General features: G+C 38.9%; 1 protein-coding gene across 2 annotated transcripts in view; it reads left to right on the top strand.

The window, feature by feature from the left end:
- The first annotated feature begins 2096 nt into the window (after positions 1-2096).
- LOC103476752 (protein FAM53B-like) overlaps positions 2097-15476 on the top strand; it is a 34381-nt gene continuing 21001 nt past the window's right edge. Inside the window, exon 1 of one of the 2 annotated variants that reach the window (XM_008429299.3) lies at positions 2097-2400. The gene's annotated coding sequence lies outside the window, so the exon portion shown is untranslated. Of the gene's footprint in view, positions 2401-9317; positions 9343-15476 lie in introns of those variants that run through there. The other variant, XM_081616274.1, reaches the window with a different exon arrangement.

The raw sequence follows: 15476 nt of genomic DNA, 5'->3' as shown, positions 1-15476 counted from the left end.
ATTCTGTGCTTTCATTTCAACTTCTCAAGCGTGATCCTGCAAATATTTATATTTTTCACCTCATCTCCCTGGAAACACGTTTGAAGGTCTCCTAAAAGGATTTTTGTGGATTGAAGTGAATTGCTCCAGCATGTAGCGGTGAACTTTTCCATAGCAGGATGTGGAAGTCTGTCTGACAGTGAGAAACATTCACACTCTGCCTTTTCGAGTATTGACTGCCCAGGATTCAGTAGTTCTCAATGTGTGGTGCATACGCCACTGGTTGCACCTAGGCTCCCTTTAATGCTACTCTAAAATGATTTATTACAGTTTTTATTTTTTCTTTTGTGTTTTGCACATTAAATGTGAAGAAATTAATTGTGACATACATCTAAACAGCACCCACAGCCAAGAAACATGAGCTATTAAGCACAACGTCTTAAAAACATTAAGCACAACTTCTTAAAAACAAGAGTTCTGTGAAAAGGATTTTAATAATTCTGCAGCTGGAGATGAATCAGTGGTTATATATGTATAATTTTTTAATGTTTTGAAAAACTGCTTCAAATTGTTACTGTATTGAGGCACAGTAACAATTTGAAGCACTGAAATAAACAAAGGAGGTGAAAGGCACATGCCTGTAAAGCAGGCTGTTGTTCTTTGGCCTGGCGATGTAACATTTTGATTATCTCCATGAAAACCAAACAAAGGAAATCACCTCACAGTCATACTGGTTTACCCATCTTACAACTGGTGGCGTTGCTGTAGGATTGATTGATTGATTGATTGTGTGTTTCCTCTGCTAAGTTACAGCAAAGATATTTGTAAAACAAAAAAAAATGTAGAAAGCTTTTATGCAATTTTGATAAATCTTTGATAATCTGTTTTGATAATCACAAAACAGATTATCAAAGTCCTATTATCATGTCCTATTTTGCATCTGCACCAATTACAGAGCAAATTTTAACTTGTAATTCTAACAAGTACGTGTTGAACAGGCGCATAAAGTGAAACTGGTCCATTCCTGAAAACGAGGATTTAGGTCTCCACTAGTTACCAATAGTAGACGATCCAAGATGAATGTAACTAAAAAGCTTCAATTGGAATTGAAACTGAAAACCCTGTGTATTTACTTATTTTGCTCACAAAGGGAAATCAGTTGGGATTTGCCATATCCTGACCTCCGAACAAACATAGCCAATTAAATGAATTAACAGCCCTGCTGAGATATCTGGTTGGATTTTTGTTTGAATAATGTACTTCCTTTTTTTGATATACATAATATTTAATCAGTGCATGGCATACTATTTCTGACTGCAACCATAACTTTTCAACAGAAAGCTGTGACTTTCAAATAGTCAGCTGTATATAAGGAAGTACATCATCAGATAAAACTATCATCCACCCGCTATTTAAATGATGGGTTGGTGTTTTTATTTTATTTACATGTAAGAACACTGGGCCAAGTCATGTAATTCAAACAAAGTATAATGGGTTATAGGCATAAGGTGGATTAATTGTCTATGTAAACTTCTCAAACTCATTTCAAAACGTACATTAAAATAAAAATAAAAAAGGGCATCCTTTATGGATTTTGAGACTTGGGTTGGTGAAAAACCTCAGAGTTTTCCATCCCAAATTCTAGATTTGAGGAAACAATTTGTTCTATTTTCCTTCACTTAAAAATTGGAAATGTTTGTCTTCAGAGTAAACTGGCGTGCACAAGTAAAACACAAGTCTTACTGTATTTCTGTATTAAAATGTCTGTCAATACGTCAATACTTTGAATATGTTGTGGATTAATAATTGTGACAACTTAGTGTACGAGAATTACCAGCGGCCTTTTATTTACATTTTCCAAACGTTATTTCATCCTGTTTTGTTGCTTTTCTGAAGAACAGCAGCTAAACCTAAACAAAATTTAACCTAGTGAAGTGTAACTATGTCGTTTTACATTAAATATACACTGCGTAGTAAAAATCAGCAGGAGCTGTGGGAGGAGAATCGCAGCAGAACGGAACATACCAACGCGCGGGGGGGGGGGGGGGGGGGGGGGGGGAAGTAGTGGTATACTGGTTTATTAAAACCTGGTTAAAAGTAGGTATTAGTGAAACATTTTGCCGTTAATAGTTAGTGTCAGCCCTTTACGTGTTAGCCGCTGCCTTGTGTGATTTCATATAAGCTTGTTCTCTGCCCTTCGTGCCTCTCGGCTCCCCCTCCGCCGTCCTGCTTGATGTGGACGCGGATATTGTTACGATCAAGTGGAGTCTGAAGCCTGCAGCTCTGTTCCTCGCAGTTCTTCTCACTCCTGAGTGGAGGACGCTGAACTGTCGGCTGCAGCTGCGAGAAAAAAAAATCTCGTTTTCTCTCTTCTTTTTTCTGAAGATGACATAACTTCAAAAGAAGACCTCTGCTGACCAGGTAGTATTCACTCAGACTCGTAGTTGTTCTAACAAGCTGCATCTTGATGTTTCTGCTTGAACTGCTCAGAAGTTTACAGTGGCTCGTGCTGGGTTTCCCCTGAAGTCCAGGCAAGATACTTAGGGGGAACTAGAAAGAAAACTTGTGCGTGTGGTTGTGTGTATTTAAATTTTTATTATTATTTTTAATTCAACTAACATAATCAAAGTAGAGAGATACATACTGGATAATGACGGCTTCAGTGAATGACTTGTTTAAAGTTTGGACTCGACCAGTTTTAAGGCTTAATAAATAGCTTTAAAGGTTTAGGACTGGTGCACACAAGCACTTATAGATAACAAACAGCCTTTCATGTGACAGTCAAAGCAATGAAACTGAATCTGCAGATACCGTACCAGTGTGCAGAGAGGCAGGCTGGCAGTGCGGTTGTTCTGCAGTGTATATTGACAAACAGCTCCTCACCACAGTTGTGAGAAGAGACCGAGAGAGAGAGAGAGAGAGAGAGAGAGAGAGGCATGCTCAAGCTTTGTTCCATATCTCTCACTCAATCTCCACCACATATATTTTTTTTCCTCCCTCTCTACAGATAAAAATCTTCAATCACTAATTATAAAGGTTTTCTAAGGACAGTTCTCCAAAAGATGTTTTGTTTGTTTTTTTTTGTTTGTTTTGTTTTTTTTTTGCAGTGATTTTGCTGCTACACCAGCAGGTAAATGTGGCAGGGCATTGATCATATGCACTGGTGTTCCATGATGATTATGCCTCTATATGGCAGTCGTATACAATAAACTTGCGTTATTACACACGAAACTGAAACCACTATAAAAAGAAACGATAACAATGTTAGTACAGTAAATCATCTGCAGTTATTCTGAATAGGCCGCCTACACCAGCCTCATTTTGAAACCTCTTTGTTGCAGCCTTGGATAATAATCCAAATGGGGGCACTCAGAACGTGGTAGTGAAGTATTCAGCGGCCCGTGTCATTGGGCGATTTATTAATTTTTTGTGGGGGGGTGTTTAGGAAGTCAGCGTGTTGACTTATGTTTTGCCTTGCTTAACATTTTATGACTGTTGGTTGATCTTTTGTGGACACCACAAACACAAGAACACAGAGAACTGGTTTTTGCACCGTAATCGGAAATACCTAGAAAAGGGGCCTTTCGGATGCCTCCGTGGCAGCGCTTGGGCCGTAACGTGCAAGGAAGGGGGACAAATTCGGTCAGCAAAACAGGAAATGTCACAGGCTCTTTCGCAAATCCTGCTCTGCGAATGGCCCTTACGAATAGAAAATGAAGCCAAAAGAAGTTTAAGGTCGTCACAAAGCATAGTTAGGCAAAAAGATTTAATCTCATGTCAGCTCTAGTGTAATTACATTTGAGTTGTTGATAGGGGTGATAAGCAGAAAAAAAAAACAAAAAAAAAACTGGTTTGTCTCGAAGATAGCTTGCGCAGAGTATTTCTTATCTGTGTGAAAGAATTTTGATGGCTGCTCACTCCTTTGATTTCCAAAATATACCATGTCTGCAATGTCACAGCAAGGCATGCCGTGCATTGTATTAAGGCATTCCAAGGTTCAAAAGAAGGGCAAACTTTCTTCTGTCTTAAAGTGCTTTTAATTGTAACGTAACCACTAGAAGCTGGATTTTACAAAATGAGATGCCAAAAAAAGAAGTGACTGAAAGGTTTTTCCTCTGTGCCTCCCTTTCAAGACTTCCTGCTTTGCACTGCCTGTCAGCAGGCTGAAAGAAAACTGCAACACCTTTGTCTCACTTGCAAGAAGCTAAAATCTTTGTTTTTAACACGTCCCATTTTCAAAAACGCATTGACATTTATTGTGTGGTGATGAAATTGTGATGGCAGCATCGTTCTGCAGGGTGCAACCCATCACTCTGACTAATGGGCAGCATGTCTGTTCAGCAGCCAAAAGTGTTTGCTTGTTTTATATTTTTTTTGTAGTATCAGTTCATTTCAGCTTGTTTATGCTGCACACATTTAATTGCCAAATCACAACAGTGGTCGACATTTAACCCCCCCACCCCAAAAAAACCCAAACAGAGTCAATTTGGTCTATAGAACCATAATCTAAACATTATTTCGGCTCAGTATGATCTGTCTGAGAAAACAAAGTAGACACACAAAAGTGTGGTACCAAAAAATCAATACGAGAAACAAAATAATAAGTAGCAACATATACATGGATGACATTATTGGGGACTGTAATACTTATTTTAGTGGTTGTAGAAAAGTTTGGTTGCCTTTATATATCTAATAAAGGCAATTGGATCAATTTTTAATTACCATAATACAGTGAAGCCATGGAATTTTTAATCAAGGTTATCGCACTGTGAGAATCACGTATCTAGCCAACGCCTGTTGGGAACAAGCAGTCCAGATCCATCAGATCCTGTCATGTGAATCTGTAAACCTGTTTTCATGGCCTGTCTGATGATTACCCCCCTCGACCCGGTCCAGCTCTTTGTCTTTTAGCTCTGCGCTCAGGTTTTGGGTCACGTGCACAGGGGGTTGAATTGGCTGGCTTTTAAAGGTCAATTCAGTTTATTGATTTAATAAAACGAGGCATTATTGTTCAAACTCAAGCCAGTTGTCAAAAGGTTTTAAATGGCGTCTCAAGTTTAAAATTAGTTCAATTTTACTCTGCCCTTGAAGTATCCAATTACCGAGTAAAGAAAATGCAATCAACCATTTAACAGAGGTTTCCTTTTTGTTTTATACTGAGTGTGGTGGAGGCTTCGCAGCTGTACTCAAAAGTGGCCAGATACCCTGGCAAATCATTGTTCAGTTGCTGGCAGTCACTTTAATGAAGTGCAGCTTTGGCGTGCAGCACTTGTACTCAACAACAGCTCTGGCACTGTTAGTCAGCGGGCTTGTTTTTGACATGCTGGAAGCATAATTTATGGCAGCAATCTAAGGCTGGTGTCTTTTTTCTTCTTTCTCTCTTTTTTTTTTTTTCAAGGAGATCACTCTGCGCTGCACTGTGTGTGCTTAAGATGCTAACATTTGCAAGGCCTTTGTGTTGCAAGCAAAAGGTCCTATTAGAGCTCCATTCTGCCAGTGGGCAGCTGTGTGCCTGTGGCTGAGCGGGCCTCTGCTCCATTCAGGGTCTGTGTGTGCGGCTCCAACTCGCTCGACATGCTGACGCGCACGCTGCCACTTTTCAACCCTCTTTCGTTTCGCGTCGCCGTTTCTACTTCTGTGATATTCCTGCAAAGATTAACGCGACACGATTATTTACCATGACTGTCTGCGCCTGCCCGTGTTAGATTGACTTTTCTGGGGGACCTGTAGTCCAAGTCCAGCCCTGCTCCCGACGTACTGACACACATATTCGCTCCGAACTCTACTTGTATGAATTCTGCTATTCTTTATTGAACGTGTTCCTTCCTCATTAACATAACAGATTTGAGAGTCTGGCGTCTTGTCACCCACAGAGCCTAAGACCTACATCTGAAAAGAAAAGAATGGCTCGGAAGAGAAAAGAGGCAGACTTGCAACACAAGAACTACCCCAACCCCCTAAAAACCAGACTCCTGAGATGAAAAGCTTTCTGGGATGCAATAGAAATGTTCCCATCAACACATCTCACTCTTGTTCTCATAGATAGTGACAGTGAGGAAGCATCTTGAGTTCAGAGAGAGAGAGAGAGAAAAAGAGAGAGCAGTTTTTTTGACTCTCAAATGAGGATCTGTCCCCTCGGGGGCTTAGTTTTTGTTAGTTCGTTTGCATATCCAATGTCTGATGCTATTGCAAGCTTTGTGTGTGTTTAACCTGTTTCTGCTGGAAAACCCCATAGTCCAGGTGAGCTGGTGGTTTTGCATTTTCTTTCTTTTTGTTATTGTATTCTCTGGTTTATGAACAACAGTGTTTTGCATTCCTGTCTTAACCATTTTGAAAAGGCTTTTTTTCTCAAAACTCCAATCCCATATACCCTCTTTTTCTCATACAGTTTCCTATTTGCCTCTGATTAAGAAAGGAGAACTGAAAGCTTACAGCTTTATTTAGTGTATTTTTACAGCCTTTTTTTTTCATTCTGATGACTACCTAATTGGGAACTATAAGAATTAAAATACTTACGCTAACAATTAAGACTAGTGAGAAGAGACACAGCATTTAGACCTTTTCTTAAAACTATCTCCTGCAGTTGATAGATGAAAACACCTTAAATCAATGCCTCAAGGTTATTCTAAAATATTTGCCTAAGAATCACTGCTCATTACTTAGACTATGGGTTAAATAATCATTTTGTAATCAGAAATTGGTTTGGGACCAGAATTGGTCGACAGATTTTACGATAGAATACAATTTTAGTGTTGTCTTTGCGGTGCTAGTACAAGCTGTACTCAGCAAATCCTGCTAACTGGTCTGACAAGTAACATGGTTCCAGTATGTTTAACAAAAGGAGCAATTCAATTTTACCTTTGTGCCAAATTGCTATCCGTGTTGATTGACGGTGGGGCCAAGAAATATCTGCAACATTTCACATTGTACTAGATTTCTAGATGTTCTAGTGAAGACAGTAGATCTTTGTCGGTGTTGGTGTATTTTTCTAGCTCAGTGTGAAAAGGACTTTAATCTGACATTATAAATTATTTCAAGTTCTTTGAATATAATTATGTGGTTTTCTTGATCACATTTCCTTTTTTTCATCTATTACGATACTCTGTATTTTTGTTTTTAGTTAATCATGATGAGATCACATGATGATGAAGAAGCATGAGTCTGAGCAAATAATCTCCACGGTATTACAAGTTTTATTGCCACAACAGCCTTTTCATACATTTGTGGATGTTAAGTTCCGAGGATTCCCTCCACCCCACAACTTGCTGGAAAGCTCCCAGTCGTTTCTGTGCAACCTTCAACATTAGAAACCAGACCTCAAGTAGGTAACTAAAAGCTTTTCATGTTTCCTGTAAAAAGCTTGTGACACTTTGTGTGACATCCTTTAAAACTGTCACTCTTTGGCTTGATAACAGAGCCACTGTCACCTGATAATCCTGCTCTTACAAGCAAGGCCAGTTTTCATGGAGACTTGTAATGCTTATGTTTGAATCCACTTTACATTTTACAGGTTATTACAAAAAGCTAATATTCAAAGAGATACTTTTTCTCAAAAATATATTTGAATGTAGGTCACACTTAAGAAAATCTAGATTTTTCTGTGGCCACTTTTTGTTGCTGTGAACTTTTTCACGTCAGCTCCACATGGGTCAGAATGACCTGATGTTCTAACTTTGAGTCACAGTACCGCAGTTTCACAGTGTTAACAGGATAATTGAAAACAAATGTTCTGTTGGGTTCAACTTAAGTTAGTTGTCAAAGTTTAAATGATGTCTCAAGTGACACCCCAATTTTAAACTAATATTAGCTGGTTCATTTATTCTGATTCTCTTTGCTCCACACAGCTGGAGTTAGCTTTAGTCACATCATCACTCTCTCTGGCATTTCATTGAAATGACTTCAATTAATATTGTGAAAAATTTACAGTTTTGAAACTTCACTTTTTAAAACCTTTGGTTACCTTCATATGGCTTCAGCCCATAAATCCTTGTAAACCTTTCCAACCAATTCAAGTTTTTTTCAGACCTCATTCTAGTCTGATTCTGGTCCTTTTGTAATTCCTAATACTCTATAACATGGCAGTTGTTGTTATTTTGGCTTAGCTACATGGACTAAAGCAGACATAGAAAAAAAGCAGTAAAATCGATGACTACTTTCAAATCCATAAGCTAGTTGTACAGAATACTACATCTTTTTGTTGCGTATGAATATCAAGCTGATATTTTAAATTAGCTAGGCTATCTGTGTGGGGAGCTAACATGCAGTCATCTACTTTACAACAGTGGTGGAGCAAGTACTCATAAAATTTACTTAAGTAAAAGTACAAATACACAGTCAAAAATGTACTCAAGTAAAAGTAAAACTACCACATTAACAAGTAAAAAAGTACTGGCTTTTAAAAATACTTAAGTATTAAAAGTAAAAGTACTTGCTGAATGCATTACCTAATCCCTAATACAATATCATTAAGTGAACCGATCATATTTAATTTTAATACATTAGAAATGTGCCATTTTAATGAACAATGCCACAGATAAAGCATGTTTTTATTGAGTTTACTCTGTAACATAGTTTAGACTTAGATATGTGATTCTATGCATCATAATTTCAGGGATGGAAACATCTTGTCTTCTGTTCTAACAAAGCATGAACTTCACTCTTTTTGCCACTAGTGACATTTATTTTTGAAGTAATCCAACAGAAAGGGTGAAAGAAGATGGGTGGGGGAGGACATGCAACCGAGGAGCCACGTAGCAGAGTTGTAGTCAAGACCACCTACCCAAGACCAAGTCAAGACCAGCATCCTGCGCTACGTGACACAAAAATAAGTTTTACCTATCAAAATTGCTACTCAAATTGTTCTGAAAGATCCACACTCCCATAAAACACATAGATATTAAATACTTAGAGCTGAAATACATTTTATCAGTAAAGATCCGTCCAGAAGAATCGGATCGTTCCTGAATGTCATATCAATGCAGACTTTGGTAACAGTGTTGTCCCATATTTGCTACACCTCAGTCAACACCTCCACACAATAATTCAGGGCATGAGTGACAACTCTCTTTCATAGCAGATGCAACATGTGTGTCTCAGTCAGTACAGCTAGCTTTGCTAGCATCACGTCCACAGATCTTACCTTTCTTTAAGCTTTCCTTCGAAGTAAAAGTTGGACGAAGTCCCCACTGTCTGTGAAAGCGAAGCGCTGCTGATTTTACATGTCGCCATATCTTATGATTTATGCAGCGCTATTATATTACTGACGATTAGACAGATATCTTCTCCCGCTCGGAGGAAACCACTGCGCATGTCTTGGAGCTCCGTGTGCGAGTAAAGGTGGAGACAATGGGTGACAACAGACACGTAAGTCATTTATTGCTCGGATTTTACGGCGCCACCTTAAGTCCCTGAACTTCACATTTTAACGGACAAAAAGCGCAACGTGACTTGGATGTAACAAGTAACGCGACACTTTTGTAGAAATGTAGTGAAGTAGAAAGTACAGATACTTACTGTAAAATGTAGTGGAGTAAAAGTAGAAAGTACCCATTATTAAATCTACTTAAGTAAAGTACAGATACACGAAAATTGTACTTAAGTATGTCTGTAAAGCAGTAGTGGGAAGTAACGTTACTTCCCACCACTGCTTTACAGACATGCAGCTTGCTACCTCTAGCTTTAACAGTATTAGCTTCATTAAAGTGAGTGGAAGCTTATTTAATCCCTGTTCCTTGACTGTCCATGTTTTCCATGACTAGATGTTTCCAAACAGCCAAGCAAGGAAAGAGTGTGGCTGCCATCTTTAAGCTAGCTGACTGTGTAGCCTACAGGTGGGGAATAGGGAGTGTGGGACTTCATACATGTGGGAAAATGCTGGCCACTTTCTTCTTTATCTCAAGAAAGGGACTTTAAACTTGTTATGCGCATTATGCCTTGTCAATTATTTTGAATTGCTAAAGTCATTTTGCTGACAGTGACTAAACCGAATTTTTTTTTTTTCACAATATGAATTCATCCACTTACGCTGTACTTATGAGAGAGGCGCAAGAGGAAGGAAAATTACTAAAAATGTTTTTGGTAAATTCCAAGCTTGCAGTCGACAATACATTCTAATTCATACTATTTTCAACATCGCGGCAATGGTCCTTCCTGCTTTGCTTCGCACAACGTAGAACACCCTCAAATTGTTTGACATTTTTCCTATTTATAGCTGCATAAACAATGGTGGGCTCGTGAAAGAAAAAAAATATAATTATACCCAAAGACTCACACACCTCCAGCTTGCTCTTAAATCCTGACTGTTTAACACCCCTGTTTCACAGTGTGCTGAGCAGTCAGGGGTCCATGTGGCAAACCCAGCCCCGTCACGAATGAATGAATGGGCCGATGGAATGCTGCATAGTTTTCATTCTGACATACTCCCGTCCGTACACAATCCCTAAAACTCACCCGCAGCTCTACGGTGGGAACAAGGTGTTATGTAACACCAAAAGGATACTTTATTGGCTGATCGGTTGTGACAGTATGTGCAATATAACTTACTTTTACAACACAGGAGTGGTCCCCGTTTTTTTTTGTTTTTTTTCTGAGCTGAACAATTGCAAGGCATTGCCAGGAGCACTGGAGGCTCCCATGTAATGTATCCCTGATGGATTAGGGCCTTGGCTTGTGTGCGAAGAACAGAGCAGAGCCAGGCACTCATGGATAATGGAAGAAAACACCAGAGAATGGCAAGGATTGATTAGGAAGGAGCAGTGTAATTAGTGGGCTACCTGATGTATGAGTAGCCATGGCATTTAGGGGTTACTCCCGGGGGCAAGAGGCCTCATACCTTTCTTTACTTAAACTAAAACACCTGATCCGATGCCTGTCAAGCTTCTAAAGATTTCATTTAACTAATTTCTGCTCCGAGACACCAGGGTCAAACCGGAATACATTTCAGAGTTGTCCAAGTAGGGGGAAAAAAAACAAACAGTTTTTAGTTTTCAGTTTGCACATAGCTTAATAAACGAGCCATTCTCATCGAGGCAATTTCCTATAACAAACACACGTACTGATAAGAAACTGACGAGCTGTCCAGACATCAGTTTTAACAAGATTGGTGACGTCTGCCTTCTCCAAATCAGCAGTTGTCAATGTTGACCTCCGTTTGTGAATGGCTGCTATGGCTACCCATTCAGTTCCTAGAAACAGTGTTTAACTTAGCAACTATTTTATAAAGTGCAACCACGCTCTTAGCAAGTCAAGAGTGTGTATAATGTAAATTAGGCATGAAGACGGATTGGCACATCATTAAGAACTATGTTATTAAATTTGTGAAAATATGCACATTTGTTTTGTTTATGCAATATATGCTCATTGTGAGTTTTATGCATTAGTTTGACTGTGAGTGTATTGCATCCATCCATCCATCCATCCATCCATCCATCCATCCATCCATCCATCCATTTACTTCCGCTTATCCGGGGTCGGGTCGCGGGGCCAGTGGGTTGCAGTAGAAACAAAAAAAGTGATTTGCCCATGGTCTAAATAAGCTAATAGTCAATATATTTTTGGACATCACTTGTGAGTCATGCTGAATACTAAATATTTGAGCGACCTGTTGGGGTGTTAAACACCAAATAAAAATATCAGTATCTTTTTATAGTCTGTGGGCATCATTTACAGTAATATGATAATAGATTAACATCATTAAACAGGACGGTAAGGTAAAGTTATAATGGAAGCCCTGCTGGTCTTTATATCCACTCGCAAGAGTAAATCCTTTAGTCCAAATACTCAAATTCCAAAAAACAATATATCTTTGAGGTTGCTACTGTTGCTGTTTTTAAACTATTGGTATCATGAGAGCATAAATAAAGTCTGTAATAATGTTTAAATATGTGACTGAACATCTTGTAACTGGTGTTAGTCAGACAGGCTGTTTGGTAATAAATAGGCTTTATTTTCAGTATTTTAAGTTCCTCAGGGTTGATTAGTTTTTTTTTAATCATATTTTGTACTGTCAGTAATATTCTCATCACAATAAATTCCAGGTCACAGAAAGTATTATGACAAATTTCCAAAACGTCCACAGCACCCACAAATAGCTAGCAAATTGTTAGAAATTTCTCCATAAAGCAATAAAACAGTTGCAAATAAACTTTTACACAAGATCTTTGGAGAAAAAAACCCCAAAAAGCATCTTAAATCACTCGTCTCACAAAGGGCCACACTTGTAAGCTTTTAAATCGTTTCTTAGGATTTTCTTATACTTTCTGATGGTCCCTCAGTGTTTTTTGTCAGATATATGCTTCTTTTTTTCTCATTTTCTCCTCAAGGTCTGAACAGCTCAAGAGGATTTTTAGTTATATTTTTTGTGATAATACACAAAAACAAGCAGGCTGAAGGCTTTCAAAACCCTAGAGATGAGTCTTTCATGGTGAAGAACCAATTTTAATTGAGATCTTTAGACATTGTTACCAACTTCCTGTAACAACAACACAACTTGTGCCACTTTCTGGAAAGTATGAGAAATATGAAGGACAAAATAGCTAAAGTAATAATAGTTTTAAATGATTTCAGATAAACAGCTTAATGTTCATGCATCTCTTTGGTCTTGTGCCCTGATGTGTGTTTCAGATGCTATTAATCTGCTATAGAAAGTTTCTGATATTTTCTCTTTGGTTCTTTGAGCCATTTCCTGTCAGGCCAATTACAAGAACTAGACAGGACATCAGGACATCGTAGAAAAGACAGAAAAAGAACAACTTAAAAATAGCTTGGACAATTATTAATCTAGTAAAGTGCAAAGAAATTACTTTTGCGTAGAGCTACATGTTAAATATTTATTCTTTCTTTAACCTATAAATCTAACCACATTATTATTTTCCTCTGTGGTAGTGAGGTAAATCCCCCGCATTACTGCCATTTGTAATAAATCCAATGTAATGATCAGAATTTGGGACCTGCTCTCTCTGAGTTCATTGAGTCCTTTTGTTAAAGCAGGAGCGACATATTATGCACTGCATGTCAGGCTCATTTGGGGATTTCTCTTTTTGCGTCTTTGGTAATAAAATCATCGAGCTCCACACCCAGTTTAGCAGCAGCACAGTCTTACCACAGGGGAAGTACAGCTCATACATTGAAAGTATGCTTACATCTGCAACTGATGTCAGTGTATCTCCGTGTCACTTTGTGTCGTGTAGTATGATGAATTCCGGTGTGAACTGCACTTAAAGAATGACTGCTAAGAAATGGCAGATCTGAGAGGTGACTTGAAGTTAAGTTTGCTTTTGCTGTGCAGATCTGGAGCTACTTATGTTTCAGATCCAAAAATTAAAAATGAAAGAGTCAGTTGAACTGAGTGAGGTAGTAGTAATAAAATCTGCAAAAGTGAAACTCTTTAGTTTTATCTATATGTTCACACAATGAGTGAGGTGTAATATAACAGTCGTAGTAGTAATAAAATCTGCAAAAGTGAAGCTCTTTAGTTTTATCTTTATGTTCACACAAATGGAAAAAAAAATGTTTGAACGTATACTTTGAACAGTCTTATAAAACCATCCATATGTATTGCTTTATTGTTGCATTTACTTGGTTTAGATCCAAGTAAATGCAACTTTTGATGTCTAAATGTGGTTGATTACTTGCGCTAACAAAACCTGATTTTTCTTTTCTTTTTTTTTTTTTTTTTTACTCAATCCAAACTTGGACGGGACCAAAGGGCTATAAAAGTCTGATTCAATATTTCTTACTGGACTAAATAAAAACAAGGGCAAACCAACTTTAAATAGCTGTAAAAAGTGATCTCCATGGACATCCAATGTTAGGTTTTTAAACTGATGCCTCCAGTGTGGAGTAGTGTACTAGGCTCTGAGACACCTTCAGAGAAGAAAGAAAAGAACCAGTTTTATTAGATGTTCTTGTTTCTGGAAGCACAAATAGAACTGAAGTAAAGCTGCAAAAAGTCACAAACAAAAGAACTAGCTAAATGTCTGGCCGATGAACTTTTAACAGTGACGATAGAAAAATGTTTAGCTGACGGATCAAGGCTTTGTTTTTCCACTTGTGAAGATGTACCAGTGTTAAAGTGGGCTGATTTTTGGCCTGCTTTCTTTCGCAAGTGGGTACTAGGGTGATGGCTAAAGGAGTCTGTGGTATGTCTCAAACCCACCCAAGCCCTTTAGGACCACTTTTACAACCTAAAGCACATTATCTTGAAGAGGGGTGGCTCTGTATTTTCCTGGAATTAACTGCCTCATTTCAGACAATCACAAAAATGCGGCTAAAGTCAGCACCTACATCAAGAGTCTTAACAAAAAAAATTGAGTAGCATAAACTCTGACGCCCACGCGGGGCCTTGCTTGCTCATCATAATCTAGTTTGGTGGAAAAAGAGTTCTTTAATTTTATTTCGACAGAAAGCCACTGATCACAGTCTTGACACCAGACGTGCTCCGCTCAAGTATGCGGTGGCCAGAGCCAACTGGGTGATGGACAGCAAACGTCCCGTCACATAACTTTATTGGGGGCCCAAATGGGCGTCTATTCATCTGTCTGAGCAAATCACTGTCTGGGCAAAGAGCCATGTCAGCTTAGGTGCCCTTTTCTTGTGCCCTCCTGAGTCACTGACTGTTTGTGAGCTTAGCGCCGCTCTCTGAAGCTATAGGCAAGTAGATGTAACATAATCCTGTCCAGCCTGCAAATACTGAATTTAAATCGTGACTAATTGACTTTTCCCTCATTATTGATTTGTGTAGCTGGTTGTGGAATTGGGAATGTGTGGTATGCTTCCTAACAATCCCACAGCAATTTTTTGAGAAGGTGCAGCAGCATGCATGATTCAAAGTCCTTACAGCCTTTTGTGGTATTTTAAACAGTAATAAAAACATTGATTATGCCTCGCCTAGTTTTCCAGTGAAGGGATGTACGCTTAACGGAGGCTTTGTGATTCATCAAATTCCAGGTTTGCAACAAGACCAAAATGCTATCAAATAGAGGAACAAAAACAGTGAAAATTTTATCCGATCAGTGAAAGTCCAATACAAGTGCTCTTCAGCTAAGCTCTGGTTTCCTCATCATGACAAGTTGGTTCATTAAGTAAGTTTGGCTCCAGGGTTGAATTCACACTCGCTCTTGCCCTCTCCCATGACCCCACTTGCCAGTCCCCTACGCAAGTGCAGGTTAGCATAAACAGGCAGCATGTACAGGCACACAAACACAAGCTGCTGTTTCAGCCCTTATGAACACATCCTCAAATCACCCTGACCTCACACTGTTGCAGCCTTCATGCATGACCACAACGCGCCTTGGTCCTCATTCTGATTACCGCTCATATACACACAAACCCTGCTATGCTGCTCCACCCAAAACTTCGGTGTCGGCCCTAATCAGTAAAGCAGTCTGCGAAAAAAAAAAAAAAAAACTGAGCCAGAAAAACATTTCCTCCTCCTCCAGCTCTCTCCACCAGAACCAGTGCCTCTCGTCTGCAGAGGCCGGTTGTGCTCCACTGACTCT

The sequence above is a fragment of the Poecilia reticulata genome, chromosome 15 (genome assembly GCF_904066995.2).
Source record: "Poecilia reticulata chromosome 15, P_reticulata-male-v2, whole genome shotgun sequence".
In the NCBI taxonomy this organism is placed as follows: domain Eukaryota; kingdom Metazoa; phylum Chordata; class Actinopteri; order Cyprinodontiformes; family Poeciliidae; genus Poecilia; species Poecilia reticulata.
The sequence above is the reverse complement of the archived record's forward strand: the minus strand, read 5'-3'. Positions and strand labels throughout refer to the sequence as shown.